The 15,953-nt window shown below is 41.8% G+C and overlaps 1 non-coding gene across 1 annotated transcript; it reads left to right on the forward strand.

Annotated features, from left to right (window-relative positions):
• Positions 1-14,661: 14,661 nt before the first annotated feature.
• Positions 14,662-14,768, forward strand: LOC112088646. Its single transcript, XR_002900592.1, has one exon. It is a non-coding gene; the product is annotated as a small nucleolar RNA R71 (small nucleolar RNA).
• The last annotated feature ends 1,185 nt before the right edge of the window (positions 14,769-15,953 follow it).

The following is a 15,953-nucleotide window of genomic DNA, read 5'->3' on the forward strand; positions in this document are numbered from 1 at the left end:
TTCGGTGAGGATTCCATGAGCTTTTGAGCCGAATCTTAGAACTTTTTCTTTTGAATTCGTTTTTACTGCATGAGAGTAGCGTCATGAACTACAATCTGATCCAGATGCTTGGTGACACGAAAGTGTTCATCTGGTGTCAGATCTAGTTTGGGAGAGCAAAACAAACATAGGAGTGGAAACCTACCTATGGGCGATTTGTGAATGCTGACGAGTCTTAAACATAATGCATCTCTTCTTTTCCAGGGCCAGAGTGGAAACCTACTGGTCAGGGTTGAGAGAGATAGTTGTCTATGATCACGACAGTGGCGTATTCATACGTCTGTGACTCCAGTTCGAAAAGTTTAAGCTTAGATCTTATCAAATTTACTCTCTAGCAATTGAATCGTTCGAACCCCTGAGAAAACTTCCCTAAACCCCAGCGACTCTTTTCTTATAGATTCACACCGTTTTATTTCAAGCTTTAGTTTACTATTTTCATTCCCTTTCAATCGATTTTCATTTACGCAATTAGGTTAGCCGTTTTTCTCATTTTTACTCGTTTTCGCTAAGTTTAGTTATTATGTCATTGTAATTCCCGTATTTTCTCTTTAAGATTCGTTTTTACATTTTAAACACACCACCAAAACCCCCACAAAACCGTTTGGTTCTAGACTTCCTTACTTTATATTTCTTTTGAAGGCTTTTGCAGGAAAGATCCTCCTTCCCTGTGGATTCGATCCCTAAGTACTACAATCGATCAGCTGTGCACTTGCGGCTATTGATTTCATTTAGGGTAAAACTTGACAACCCTCAACACCACTCCGCATCAAGTTTTTGGCGCCGTTGCCGGGGAAGGCACGCGTTTTCTTTTCCACAAAACCCTAAGAAAGGTTGGTAAATCGACTCTAGAACCCCTTTTTCTGCATATTTCCATTTTTCGGTTATTTTGTTTCCATTTCAGAAGATATGGATCCTATAAATCGAAATCCATACTATGAGGAAGGTTTCTACAACACTCCTCAAGCCACCAGACGCAGAGAAGAACACCAAGCCCGAGATCTTAGCTACATGGATCGATACAGCCAGCCATATCATCCATACCACCGGCGCAGAGAGCCAGTTCGATGCCGGGAAGATCCTTATGGTCCTCCTCTGACCTACTTCGAGCCACACGCCTATAATCCTTCACCGCAGAACCCTTGTCAGCAAGAGGACAACTTGAGGATCAGCAAACGTTTGGACGCCTCGAAGGAATGATAAACCAGTTCCTTGATCAGCAGATTCTCACCGAAAACACCCTGCTCAAGAGAATTGATTCAATCTCTGAAGAGTTCAACAGAAAATTTGATGATCTGTCCAATCATGTTAGAGTTCTGGAAGAACAAACCCACAAGGACGCACAAACATTAACTAGGATGATCCACCAAGTCGCAACAGAGCAGACAAGACAAGGGTATGACATCATACAGAATTCAAGTGATATTGTCGAATCAAAGCAGGATATTAAAGAAGTCAGAGAATCCGTCTCCTGGTATAGAGAGAAGACAAACGAAGAATTGCAAGAGATCGAGCACAGGCTGAACAAACTCGAGCTCAAAGCACGGGAGATTGATGCAAGAATGGAACAGATGCCCAACATTGAGCAAATTGAGAGATTTTCTAAGAGATCTCCCAAAGATCCTGATGAAGATGCACAACAACGCCCTGGTATGAGTTCATATGATGCTGGTCTACCCAATAAAGAAGCTGGAGAAGTTCGTGTCAAGTACAAGAAGGAAGAAACGGACTATGAGCAAGTTATATCCGGAGCCGCGGGTCCGAGCATCCTTACCGCGGCCAAGGCTCCTTTTCCCGCGGTCGCGACGCCTCTGACCGCGGGAGTTGGTCGTTCAGATCCACCTCCGGGATTTGAGAGAAAAATAATACATCTTCTGTCCCAACTTCAACCTCCAGCACCTAAAAAAGCAAATCAGGGAGAAGAAAACCAAGTTTCAGGTGAAGAAACAGATTGGCAGGAATCATTACCTTGTATGATGGCAAGGGAATGTTTTGAAGATTCAGATGACTCTTCAAACCAAGAAGACCCGATATGCAGCAATATAAAGATGCCATACATCGATTCAATCATTGAATACGACGCTGCAGCTTTCTTTTGTGAATCCTATTCTGCATTTGAAACACCAGCCAACACCTACAGAGAAAGGCAAGTTCGAATTTTCCATAAGGTCAAGACTACAGGTCAGTTTCTTATCTCTTGTTCTATTAGAGGAGAAATGTTTAAAAACGTGCTTTGTGATTCTGGAGCTTGTCTTAACATGATGTCCAAGGCAATTGCTTTGAGACTTAGTATTAAACACCTGCGCAGGACTAGAGCAAAGATTAGTCTAGCTGATGATTCCAATGCAACACCTCAAGGAATAGCTCATGAAATTCCTTTAAGAATAGGAGATTGCATAGTGCCTGTCGACTTCTACATTGTCAAGACGAGATATGCAACATATCCAGTGATTCTCGGATGGTCTTTTCTAGCAACTTCTGGAGCTATAATGGACTGGCCAAACAGGAGGATTTCATTGTCTAATATCGACAAAGATGTCTTCACAGAAACTGTCCCATACAACAGTAAAGCAGGAAAAACATCTGCAACAGAAGAGTTTGAAGAAGAACTTTGGAGTGACGAAGAACCTGCTAGGCAAAGCAAGGAGATGTCAAAAAAGACCTGTCTCAGGACAAGGTCTTCTTCATTGGACTTAGCCACGTCCAACACCAAAAGTCGAGCTAAACGACTTAAAATAGAAGCGCTTAATGGGAGGCAACCCATTTATTTAGGATTTTTCTTTCTTTTTCTATTGATATTTTTCTTTTTCTTAGTTTCAGGTGTTTCTTATAAAACAAAAAAAACCAAAAAAATCAAAAAACCCGAAAAAACCTAAAAGAAGGATGGTCCCTAACTGCTCGGCCGAGCAGGAACCAAGGAGAAGCAGGAAGAGGCCGCGAGATAAGCCCCCGCGGTCGCAGGTGTTATGACCGCGGGAAACACCCCTTCGACCACGGTCGAGTCTTTCTAACCGCGGCCGAGCACTAGTTTGCCGCGGTCGCGTGGCTCCTGACCGCGGCAAATGGTCGTTGAGATCAAACCCGACCCCAAGCCACCCACTTCACCTCATTCCACCTAACCAATCCACACTCCACCTCATTCATCACTTTCCACCACCTTCATCACCACTTATCACCTTCCCAAACCTCTTCGAATGAATCCGGTTCATCTCCACCAGCATCCCGGATCCAGGTAAGTTCTCTTTGGACTTACCAATTCGATTATCTATGCATTTTTCTCATCCAATCTCGACTTGTTTCACACTGAAGATAGTGTGATTTAAGTCTGGGGGAGGATTTCATCCCTTTCAACCACTTTTCTTTCATGAGTCTTGCATTATCTACACTTTTTGCATTTTCCTTAAAGTTTTTTAAAATCGGTTTTCAAAACAAAATATGTTTTAAAAGGGAATGGTGAACATGAATCAATGATAGTTGACTGTGTGCTTTAGACTGTTCCTAGTGACATGCTCATTCATGATTTAGGACTAGACTAGGCGGTAGCTAAGCTCATTTGAAACGAAGTACCCCAGAGGAATTTGAATGATTTCGATTTAGATGAAGGGATACACTAGCTCTGTTTTATTTGGACTTAATTTGCACTTAATTTTCTCATTGAAGCATTAGACCAGGGAAACAAATCATACATTCAGGACTCCTTTATCCTTTTACCACTCTCTGTTGATCCTGAATTGCTAGTTCATCTTTAGCTAGTTCCCCACCTTAACCAATCCTCTTTCAAACCACATGCACTCTTGTTTTCTATTGTCTTATATGCAGATAAGTGCAAAAACGTTGGAGAGAAAGAGGAACGACGTAGTTTTCAGTCACCAAGGACAAAAACCTGTGATTTGCCGGAAAAGTTCCGGGAAGGATTCAACACAAGAGGAAGCTCAGTTTGCCTTAGAAAAATCTCAAATTTTAGTACAATCTCGTCCTCTAATCTCTCTCTTTAAAAGGCATTTCCTTTTCAAAAAAAAAAATCCGAAAATAAGAAAAGAAGGAAATAAAAGCCTTAGAGAGTATAGAGAGGTCGAATTGTAAGTCCCAAGGCAATTGGAGTATGATTTTATGGAGTTTTGGAGATCATTTTCTGATTCCTGGAAAGAATCTAAGTCTGGGGGAATAGATGTTCACAACAAAGGAGGAAGGATTATGCAACAACATTTGGCAAGAAGAAGTGACTGAAAATTGCGGTCATCAACAGGTCCTTATCTCTCTTGCGGTTTTGCATATTATCTTGCATCCTCCAGATTCATCAGGTAACCCGAAACTCTTTAAATCCACCACTTAAACAGCCCTTTTAATGCCAAACGCCGTCTACCCTGAATGATGTCTTTAATGAGAACACACTATTGAACTTAATGAATGTAGAGAGCTAGTTGACTGGGATCAAGATTTAGATTGTTTAAGTTTTGCATGACAGAAAAAGTGGACTAGTATCTTTTGTGCATTGGTGAGAATTTTCTAAACTAATTTGTGGATTGATGCACGATCTTTGGTCCTAGTTTAGGATTGCATGTCTCTGAGATTTGTGCATTCCCTATTTTTGTTTTCACTTAACCAGTTTAGGCTTTTGCTTTGTTTGAGGACAACCAAAGGTTTAAGTCTGGGGGAGTTGATAACACCGCATTTTGACCACTTTTATGGATCGTTTTGAAATACTTTTTCTATGTTTTTAATTTCTTTCAAGTACTTTTATTACGTTTTTCTAGTATTTGTAGTTCCAAGACTCTTTTCAGGTAACTTAGGGAAAAGCTTAACAAAATGGATAGAAAACCAGATTTCAGCTCAGAGTCAAACCGTCAGAAGTTCACCCCTGATTGAAGTCCTTCTCACCGTCTGATCCAGCTCAAATTTGGAGATCTTAAAGATGGAAGTATCAGCTTTCCAGTACACTTTACAGCTTGGCAATCCAACGGTTCAATCAAAAGATACGCGAAGAGCAAGATGTCCCTTAAACCAGCCAGCAAGCGTTTCCACCCGCGGCCAACAGAGCATTTTTCGCGGCCAGCTGATGTCGTGTCAACTGCGTGAGGGAACAAGTTTTACCTTTAACAAAACAAATGAAAGCCGCAAGCACACAGCTAATCAGTTGCAGTATTTAGGGATCAAATCCACAGGGATTTGTGTGCCTGGTATTCTTCTACGGTTTTTAACTTTATGTCTAGACTAAATTGGTTTTAAAGGTTGGTTGTTTTTCTTGCGAATTAAACTAAAACAAAAGAAAGCAAATAAATCTATCCTCAAAAGCAGGTAAGAAAATCGAATGAAATGCAATTAGAATAAGCGAATATCGAATGAAAGACTAATAAGGCAAGTAAAATATCGCATTAAAGGTAAATAAAGCAAGTAAATAATGAACTTAGGAAATTGAAATGCAGGTCTAAGAAAGCAATAAAAATAGATGGAGTTGTAAACTATGACTAAAAACGCTGAGCTTTTGGGAACTCTAAGGGATCATAATCGGTTTTAACACTGAGGTAGATAGATTGGGATTGACGGATAACGATATATGGGTTCTAGAGCTCATTGTTCAAGTTACCAATTCTAGACTGCAATGCAAACTGGTTTACTCATAAAAATTAGCCATACTTGTCACCAAATGAACCAAACTCAAGCACCAACCTTCACAAGCATTCCTAACCTCAACCTTTTGACATTCATTTAAAGTTTCAAGTGGATCATGTTCATGCATATCAAGTGAATTCATTTGGCTTGGGACTGGGTTTTGAGATTAAAATGATCTCAATCAAGTAACTGGTACTCCATGCAAGGGGATAACTCAAAAATTAGTAGACTTTAGTAAAATGCTAAGGGTAAAAAGCAATGGATGCATACAAAGATAGAACTGCATCTACCCCACACCCAAAATGCTTTTCACACTCAACTTTAAACCTCTCAAGACTCTTTCTCTAGTCTACTCACCCCAAATGGCATTTTATCCTTGACACTCAAACAGCTCTCATCACTCTCTTCATTTCATCTCTCAGGGGAATGCTTTCTTTAACAACTGCTTAGTGAGTTTCTTTTCTTTAACACACAAGCTCTTCTTTAATTCAGCCTCTTTTTGAATCTTTTCTCTTTTTTTTTATGAGACTCTTTTCATTTCAACACATGAGCTCTACATTTCAGCACACACTCACTTTCTTTCATTTTAGCATTCATTCCCCTAACCAATTCAGTTCTTTCCACTTTCATCACTCAGATTTTTTTTCTTTTCAGCTCACACACTCAAAATCAATGCCCTCACTTTCACCTAAACCTAGACTAGCCCTTGATGTTGGACTAGTATCTACATGCAGCACTATCTTTGTCGCTCTAAACCCAACACTTTTTACCAAGTCTACTAGAAACAAGGCCTCACAAATCATGCACACAAGAAGGGTGTTTAGGCTTCAAAGAAAGGTTTGGCTAAAGGCAGGGAACTGTCTCAAGATGAGAGATCAGCTATTTGAGCTAGCAAGAGTGATAAAAAGGGATAAGAAAGCTCAAATATGTATGTGGTACCCATGAATTCACAATGATATGCACAAACATGATAATTAGATGTCAAATTCAAGGGTTCTCACTTAAGCAAGGTTGAGGCTATTCACAACTTGATTCAGCTAGCACGGAAGTATTGAGACACCAGTTCAAAGCATGGTTCACACTTGATTTCATACCAGTTTTGCAATGCCTTAAGGGACCAAGCTCTTAAAATGATGCTCTCTTCAAGAAAAAATCTATCATTACTCCCATTTGCATATGATGCAACCTATATGAAAATGCAAACTAGACTCAACCTAAAATGTGAATGCAACTACATGAGCATTTTTTGTGAAATTGTTTTCAGATTTTTCCATTTTTTTTTATGTGCACTTAGATGAATGCAAAATGAGACTCAAAGTGAAAAGGAAAATTTTTTTTTTATATGCACTTAGATGAATGCAAAATGAGACTCAAAGTGAAAAGGAAAATAAGAGCAGAATAAACATGATTAGTAAACACAAAACCCCTCCCCCACACTTAGATAACACATTCTCTTGTGTTATAAAAGCATGAGAGAGGAGTAAAAGCAAAACAAACAAGTAAAATGCAAAGAGGAAAAGAAAATCTACATGCATATGTACAAGGGTTGGAGTGTTTACCTCAATCGCTGAGGTCGGATCCCAGGTAGTGGGATGGATTGGAGGTTGAGCAGGATGGTGTTGATTGTCTAGGTGGCCTGCTCTCTGGTGAATCTGGTAGGAACGCTGTGGCCGGGTTGATCCAGTCTTCTTTTCCTGGTGGGAACGCAAGGTCATGAGCTGCTGAGCTTTCTCCCACCTCTTCTCTTGTAACTTGTTTGGGTGAGGTGGCTGGAGCTGTGAGTTTCTTCACCTTCTTCTTTAGTTGCCTAACACAGTCAACTAGCTTGTGGATCGTTTTGTCTTGCCATTTGCACCATTTCTGAAGGCTGTTAACTCTTGAATACAGCTTCTTTGTGTGATACTCAGGTTCACCTCAAACATAAGGATCAAAATGGTACCGGCCTGCTCCCATCCTTCTTTCAAGATCTCTTGGCTCCTCATTCTCACAACCGGCAGCCCTAGCTGTGCTCTGCTCTTCAACCGGCTCTTTACCCTTGGATTCTGCGGTCCTCTTGCATTTCCGAATTGGAGGGTCAATGGCTGGGTTGTAGAGCTGATCCTTTAGAACAATAAAGGAGACATTGTGCCTTTCTGTGAGAGTGGTGATGGATGGGTGTGGCAACAGAACTTGAACCTTCTCATTTTGTAAGAGCTTGAAGGTGTACAAGAAGTTTTCACCATTTCTTTCTGTTAAAAACCCAACCTTGGTGAGGGTAGCTTCATCAATCAACTCAGACTTGACCTCAACATCATCAATGACAAAACCTCTTGCTTTCAAAATCTTTGTCACTAACCATCCATTTTGCAACTTAGTGAGCTTCTGCCTTTTACCCTCACCCCAAGCAATGTCTTTGTATATCAGCATATGACCTGCCAAGAATGTACCACCAGAAGGGATGTAGTGTGGGAGATGAAATTCTCTCTTGCTCTTCAAGTGACTGATGAGAGGATGTAGACCCATACCCAGTAGCTCCATGTCAGCTAGATGCACCACACCATCATTGTGTTTGGTAAAAAACATTTGGCAAAGCACTTTGTGAGCATAGCGGATGGCTGGGTTTCTTATCCATGAACTCTTGCATCTTTCTCCTCTTAAGCTCCCAAAAGCAATTGTATCCCACAGGTCAGTAATCATGTGATCAGGGTATGTGAACTTCAATGTCTCATCCTTTGCAGGTCTTGGAAAGTCAAAGATTTCATCTAGTTCCTTGAAGCTTACATGGTATGGTGTACCATTGACTGTGAACTCTATGTGTCCAAGACCATTGCCCTCTTTGATTCTCTGATCTCTGGGGCCATACCCACAAACTTCAAGGCATGCAAGAAACTCTTGTGTTACTCCATCATGAGCCACATCTTTCATCTCAAAGAATCCACCAAATCCCATGTTGTTAAAAATAAGCTGAACCTCTTCAAGTAGCCCCATCTTTTTCAGCAGCTCCATATCAGGGAACTTGGTTTACAACACCTTTACATCCTTGAAAATAGCATAGTAGTCATCAAAAGTTGGTTCTTTGTCTTCAGGTTCTGGCTTTGTCTTTGCTTTCTTAAATGGCTGCAAAACTACTTCAGGATCACTCTCTGTTTCATCTTCATCTTCAGCTACAGCTATCTCTTTTCCTTTCCTTTGAACAGCTTTAACCAGTGCCAGTTCTTTACCAGTATTCCTCGAAGTGGAAACCTTGGTTCTCTTCGATGCAGCCAATTTCTTTACTTTCTTCTCAGCCGGATTCTTTGGCTTTCCTGCTCTCTTCTTTTTTCCAAAAACCTTATGCCCAAAGGGTAGAATCTGATCCTCTGAAGCGCTAGCTCTTTCTTGTTCCGATTTCTCCATGGCCGCGGTTCTTTTTGTTCCTCCCATCCTGCATTTTCTCAAACAGCTGTGAGCACCAAGGCAAGAGAACAACAAAAGTTTTCCATAAATTCACCAAGTTCAGGGGTGGTACAGATCGATTTCACTAGAAAAAAATGTGTCTTTAGCCGGTCAAAAACTCAATATACCAAGGCAATGGCAAGAAGCAATGCACACAAGAGTTCAGCTTGAAACACAATTTCTAAAAAAAATCAAAATAGTTGATGAATTTAAAGAAAATTCTCAAAAATTCCAAGAACAGGTCATTCTCAAGCAAGATCCATGCATTTCCTATCCATTCTACTTGCACAACATTCACAAAATGATTCCAAGGTATCAAGCGGCCTATTAAAATCGATTCCATGTATTTTAAGTTCATGAACAGTATATTAAGACATGGAAAAGGTGAGTTTTAACAGACAAAAATACCTTGGAATCTTCAAAGTTCGAGTGAAAAACGAATGTGCAGCAAGAAACTAGACAAGGTTATGAGTTCAATGCAGTTGGAATTCCTCAATTTGGTTCAAGAATGAGAGAGATATGAATGTCTCGAGTTCAAGAAATGAAGAGAAGAAAGCAAACTCGTGTGAGGAAGAAGACCACGGTGGGGAACAGCTGTAAAGGGCGCGGCTTTGACCGGTCAACGTCCGTACGGTCAAGATTTTCAAAAAGTTTTTGCCGCGCCTTGTTGACCGTGGTACGTGACCGTGTCAAACACCAAAGATCCTCGTGTTTCTGACGCGGCCTGGAGCGTCCCGTGTCATCGTCCTCGTGGCATTTCCCGAATGTAGCTCCTTGGTCCAACATTTGCCACGGTCTACCTCACTCCCCGTGCAAGCTGACCGTGTCAAACGCCGAAGCTTGATTCATCCATTTCTGCTTTGCCACGGCCGTCCTCAAGCCCGCGTCTCCTGACCGTGGCAAACCCCGAAAACATGCAACCCTGCCATGGTCACACTTCAAGACCGTGATTCCTCTCTCGTGGCTTAGCTAAAAAGCTTGCCACGCTTGATATTTGACCGTGGCCGGCTACCATGCTCAAGGCCGAACATAAACCTTTGCCCACTTCTTCATTCCTTTTCATCTTGCAATTACTTCCATGAGTTCAAACTCAAACCTGTGACCTGTAGACACCAAACAAACCTATCAAAGCATCCTAAAACATAAAAAAAAAGAAAGGAAAAGATTAAAAGCATATTTACAAAGGATAAGTTTGGGGTGTCTCCCAAGAGCACTTTGTTTAAAGTCTCTAAGTTTGACTTTGGAAACCTGCTTAACAGGCTGGTGGTGGATCAAGAAGGGGAACTGATGTAGCTTCCTCCTTCCCTTGTGAAACTAGGTAGTGCTTGATCCTTTGGCCATTTACCACAAACTCTTGACCATTCATGCCCTCTAACACTACAGCTCCATATGGCCTGACCTCAAGAACCTTAAAGGGACCAGACCATCTAGACTTAAGTTTTCCAGGAAACAACTTAAGCCTAGAGTTGAACAGCAACACCAGATCACCATCCTTGAACTCCCTTTTCAGATCTTTTGATCATGCAGAGCCTTGGTCTTTTCTTTATAAATCTTGGAGCTCTCAAAAGCCCCAAGCCTGATCTCTTCAAGTTCATGGAGTTGAATGACCCTTTTCTCTTGAGCTGTCTTGATATCAAAGTTCAGCAACTTCACAGCCCACAAAGCCTTGTACTCCAGCTCAACAGGAAGATGGCAGCTCTAACCATATAACAGATTGAAAGGAGATGTCCCAATTGGAGTCTTAAAGGCTGTTCTATAAGCCCATAATGCATCATCCAGCCTTTTGCTCCAATCTTTTCTGCTTGAGCTAACAGTCCTCTCAAGAATGACCTTAATCTGTCTATTAGATACTTCAACCTGACCACTAGATATAACAACCCTGGGTATTCTAAATCTTGGGAAGATAATGTTCTTGAACAACTTCACTACTACATTGGAATCATTGGTAGGGGAAGCAATGGCCTCAACCCACTTGGACACATAGTCCACAGCAACTAGTATGTACTGATTCCCATAAGATGATATGAAAGGTCCCATAAAGTCAACTCCCCAGCAATCAAAGATTTCAACCTCTAGTATTGGGTTTTGAGGCATCTCACTCCTCTTTGAAATGTTCCCATGCCTCTGACAGGCATCACATGATGAAACAACCAGCTGAGCATCCTTGAACATTGTGGGCCACCAAAACCCACTCTGAAGAACCTTGGCTACAGTCTTGAATGCTCCCATGTGACCCCCAAAAGCTGAACCATGACACTCTTGCAACACAGGTTGCATCTCCTCCTCAGCAAGACACCTTCTATACAGCTGATATTTGTTCAGGACATACAGGTATGGCTCATCCCAATGGTATCTTTGGACATCTCTGAAGAACTTCTTTCTGTGGTAAGCATCAAGTTCAGGTGGTTCCACTCCACAAGCAAGAAAGTTCACAATATCAGCAAGCCAGGGCATTCTCTTCTCTTGGATGCTATCCACTTCTTCAAACTCCAAATAAGAGTTGAGCACCATCAATGATTCCTCAAGAAGACTGTCATTAAGAGGGACTTCAGAGTCTACTCTCAACCTAGAGAGATGGTCTGCAGCTCCATTCTCTATACCCTTCTTGTCTTGTACTTCCATATCAAACTCCTGAAGTAGAAGGACCCATCTCAATAATCTAGGCTTAGCATCTTTCTTGGTCATCAGATACCTGAGGGCTGCATGATCATTATATACAATGACTTTTGATTCCACCAGATAGCTTCTGAATTTATCAAAAGCAAAGACTATTGTCAACATTTCCTTCTCTGTGGTAGCATACTTCTCTTGGGCAGAGTCAAGTGTTCTACTGGCATAGTAGATAACATGAAGCTTCTTGTCCTTCCTTTGGCGAAGTACTGCTCCAACTGCAAAATCTGATGCATTAGTCATAACCTCAAAAGGAAGGGACCAGTCTGGAGCATGGACTATTGGTGCACTGACTAATGCATCCTTGATCATCTTGAAGGCTTCTTCACACTCAGCATCAAAGATGAAATCAACCTCTTTACACAACAGCCTTGTCAAGGGTCTGGTTATTCTTGAGAAATCTTTGATGAATCTTTTGTAAAACCCTGCATGTCCAAGAAAACTCCTTATCCCTTTGACTGAAGTGGGAGTTTGCAGATTCACCATCACTTCCACCTTTTCTCTGTCAACCTCTATGCCCTTCTCAGATATCTTATGCCCAAGTACAATTCCTTCGTGCACCATGAAGTGGAATTTCTCCCAATTTAACACCAGGTTATGCTGCTCACATCTCTCCAAGACCTGTGACAAATTAGAGAGACAATCCGAGAAGGAGGAGCCATAGACAGAAAAATCATCCATGAACACCTCCACCTTCTCTTCAATGATGTCAGAGAATATATGCATCATGCAATGCTGGAATGTGGCAGGAGCGTTACAAAGACCAAAAGGCATGCGCCTGTATGCAAATGTGCCATAAGGGCATGTAAATGTTGTTTTCTCTTGGTCTCTTGGATCTATGGGGATTTGAAAGAATCCAGAGTACCCATCGAGAAAACAAAAGAAGGGATAGTTTGCAAGCCTCTCTAACATCTGATCAATGAAAGGCAAAGGAAAATGATCCTTCCTAGAGGCTGCATTGAGCTTTCTATAGTCTATACATATTCTGTGTCCTGTTATAGTCCTAGTAGCTATCAGCTCATCCTTCTCGCTTTTAACCACCGTGATCCCACCTTTCTTGGGCACAACGTGAACAGGAGATACCCATCTTGAGTCAGAGATTGGGTAAATTATCCCTGCCTCAAGGAGCTTGAGTATCTCCTTCTTAACCACCTCCTTGAGGTTTGGGTTAAGACGTCGTTGATGCTCAATAGAGGACAAAGATTGGTCCTCTAGGTGTATCCTGTGGGTGCATATGTCAGGAAAGATCCCTCTAATATCAGCCAAAAAGTATCCTATGGCTCTCATGAACTTTCTTATCTCACTAAGCAATGCACTCTCTTCATGCTCTAATAAGCTATCATTGATGATCACTGGATATGTGGAGTTTAAGCCCAAGAAGGCATACCTGAGCCCTGTTGGTAGAGGCTTGAGCTCAACAGGGGGTACATCAGCCTCATTCCAATCTTTGTCAAAGTTGCATTGGCTCATGTCTGATCCTCTGATTGCCAAGACCTCAGAGCCACTTTGTTCCAGTTCCAAAAACCTTTTCTCAGGACCAAGTTCTCTAGCATTGTCCAAATACATCTTGTACCCTTCACTTTCTTCTGCTAAAAACTCATTGTCTCCTTGTTCTTGAGTTAAAGCAGCTTGAAGAGGGTCCTAAGTATTCAGTTCCTCAAGCAACTCATCAGCCAACTGATCCATTGTCTCCACATAGAAGCATTGACCTTCTATCATCTCATTCACATCAAACTTAAGCTTCTCAGACCCAAGTTGAAGCTCTATGATCACACCTCTCACATCAATAATAGCACCTGCTGTAGCCAAGAATGGCCGACCCAAGATAAGAGGATCAACTGGTTCCTCATCCACTTCTTGAGTCTCCCTGGAAATGGGAGCTTGGGTTGGTATGGAGGTGGTGGCACATATTTCTTCTCTGGTTCTGGTTCCTTTGCTAACTCTTTACCCTTTTCTGTCCTTGGTTTCTCAGCAACTTGATCATCTTTTAAGGCTGCCTCCCCCTCAGTTTGATCATTGTCCTCAATGATCACATTGTTGTGCTCAATACCAGGTAGCTCCTTTCCACTCCTCAGTGTAATGGCTTTAGCATATTCCTTGGGGTTGGGTTCAGGCTTTCCAGGTAGATGGCCTTGGTTCCTTGAGCTTGAGGTCTGGTTTTGCTTCAATTCCTTGATTTCCTGCTGCATGGCTGCATTCTGGCTTGCAAATATCTGTTGACCCTGAAGCAGTTGTTGCAGAATCCCAACCATATCTGACCCCATCTGTGGCTGCTGCTGAACCGTTGGTGGCTGAAACTGGTGTTGAACCGGCGCTTGCTGCTGGAACTGTGGTGGACCAAACCCTGGTGGTGCCTTTTACTGTTGTTGTGAACTGAAACCAGTACCCTGAAATGGTTGGTGTTGCTGACCAAAACCCTGATTCTGAGCAAACTGATTCTTGGGTTGAAATGACCCTTGAAAGTTGTTCTTGGGAACAAAGTTCTTTGGAGCTTGAGAATTGGGATAGACCTGGTCTTGTGGGTTTGCTACATTGGGATTCCTGTAAGAGAGGTTCTGATTGGCATTGCCGTACTGATATCTCTGGAACCTCTGATTCCCAATGTAGTTAAGCTCCTCCTGGGTTAGACCTTCTTCACTTATGTTCTCAAAGATTTGAGAAGGTTCCTCATTCTCTCCTACAAAGTGCATTGGCTTTTAAGTGGTGAATTTCAACTTGTCCAATTCATTCCTCAACTCCTTAACTTCTCTAGTGAGCCTCTGTTCTGAGCTTGAACCATAAGTGTCATTTCTCATTACTAAGTTCTCCACTAGCTCTAAAGCAGCATGAATCTCCTTTCCCAGAAAGTTTCCATTGGAGGCAGTATCCAGCTGGTTTCTAATCTTGGGAAGAGCTCCTCTATAAAGTGTGCTGAGAAGAGAAGCCTCACTAGACCCATGGTGTGGGAATTGGTTGGTGTAGCTCCTGAATCTCTCATATGCTTCACCAAAACTCTCATTGCTGTGCTGATTGAAGCTAGAGATTTGGTTCCTCAGTTTAGCAGTTCTGGAGGTGGAGAAGAACTTAGATAGAAATGCCTGCTTGCATCGCTCCCAGGTTTGAATGGAGCCTCTTGGAAGATTCTTCTCCCATTGGTGAGCTTTGTCACCAAGACTGAAGGGGAATAATCTGAGCTTGAAACTGTCCTCAGAAACTCCATTTATCTTTGTCAGGTCACACACTTTATCAAACTGATCCAAGTGTTCCAAGAGATCTTCCATTGCTAATCCATGGAACTTTGAGTTCTGAACCATATTCAACAAGGATGCCTTCACTTCAAAGTTGTTGTTTTGCACAGGTGGTGCTTGAATTCCAGCTCCATACTGATGAGCATTGGCCCTGTCATTTTCTCCAACATAGACCTGTGGTTGCTCATATCTCCTTTGCTGGTGTTGGAAGGGCTGATGGTGGTGCACCTGTTGTCTTTGCTGGACATTGGCCTGATGCCTCTGCTGATGAGCTGGAGCTTGTCCCTGGTGGACATAAGCTTGCTGTTGATGCACCTGTTCCTGATGAACATTACCCTGATGTAACCCTTGACCAACTCCATTACCAGCTGCATTACCAGCTCCATTACCGTGAGCCTGTTGCTCCTGAGCCGGTTGTTCCATGTCAACCACATGCTCTCTTAGGTCTTCCATTGCAGCCTGATCAATCTGTCTTCTCCGCCTGTCCCTTCTCCTCCTTGGTACCAAAAGGTTAATGTTGTCGTTTAAGGGGAAAGGTGGACCACAGCTTCTTGATCTGGACTTGGTGTTCATGCACCTGAAACTCACAAACAGAACTTGAAAGTAATCAGTAAAAACAAAAAATAAGTACTTGATCTCTGATGTCGTGTCAACTGCGTGAGGGAACAAGTTTTACCCTTAACAAATCAAATGAAAGCCGCAAGTGCACAGCCAATCAGTTGCAGTATTTAGGGATCGAATCCACAGGGATTTGTGTGCCTGGTATTCTTCTACGGTTTTTAACTTTATGTCTAGACTAAATTGGTTTTAAAGGTTGGTTGTTTTTCTTGCGAATTAAACTAAACGAAAGAAAGCAAATAAATCTATCCTAAAAAGCAGGTAAGAAAATCGAATGAAATGCAATTAGAATAAGCGAATATCGAATGAAAGACTAATAAGGCAAGTAAAATATCGCATGAAAGGTAAATAAAGCAAGTATATAATGAACTAAAGTAA

Source organism: Eutrema salsugineum, unplaced genomic scaffold (assembly GCF_000478725.1).
Source record: "Eutrema salsugineum unplaced genomic scaffold, Eutsalg1_0 scaffold_14, whole genome shotgun sequence".
Lineage (NCBI taxonomy): Eukaryota > Viridiplantae > Streptophyta > Magnoliopsida > Brassicales > Brassicaceae > Eutrema > Eutrema salsugineum.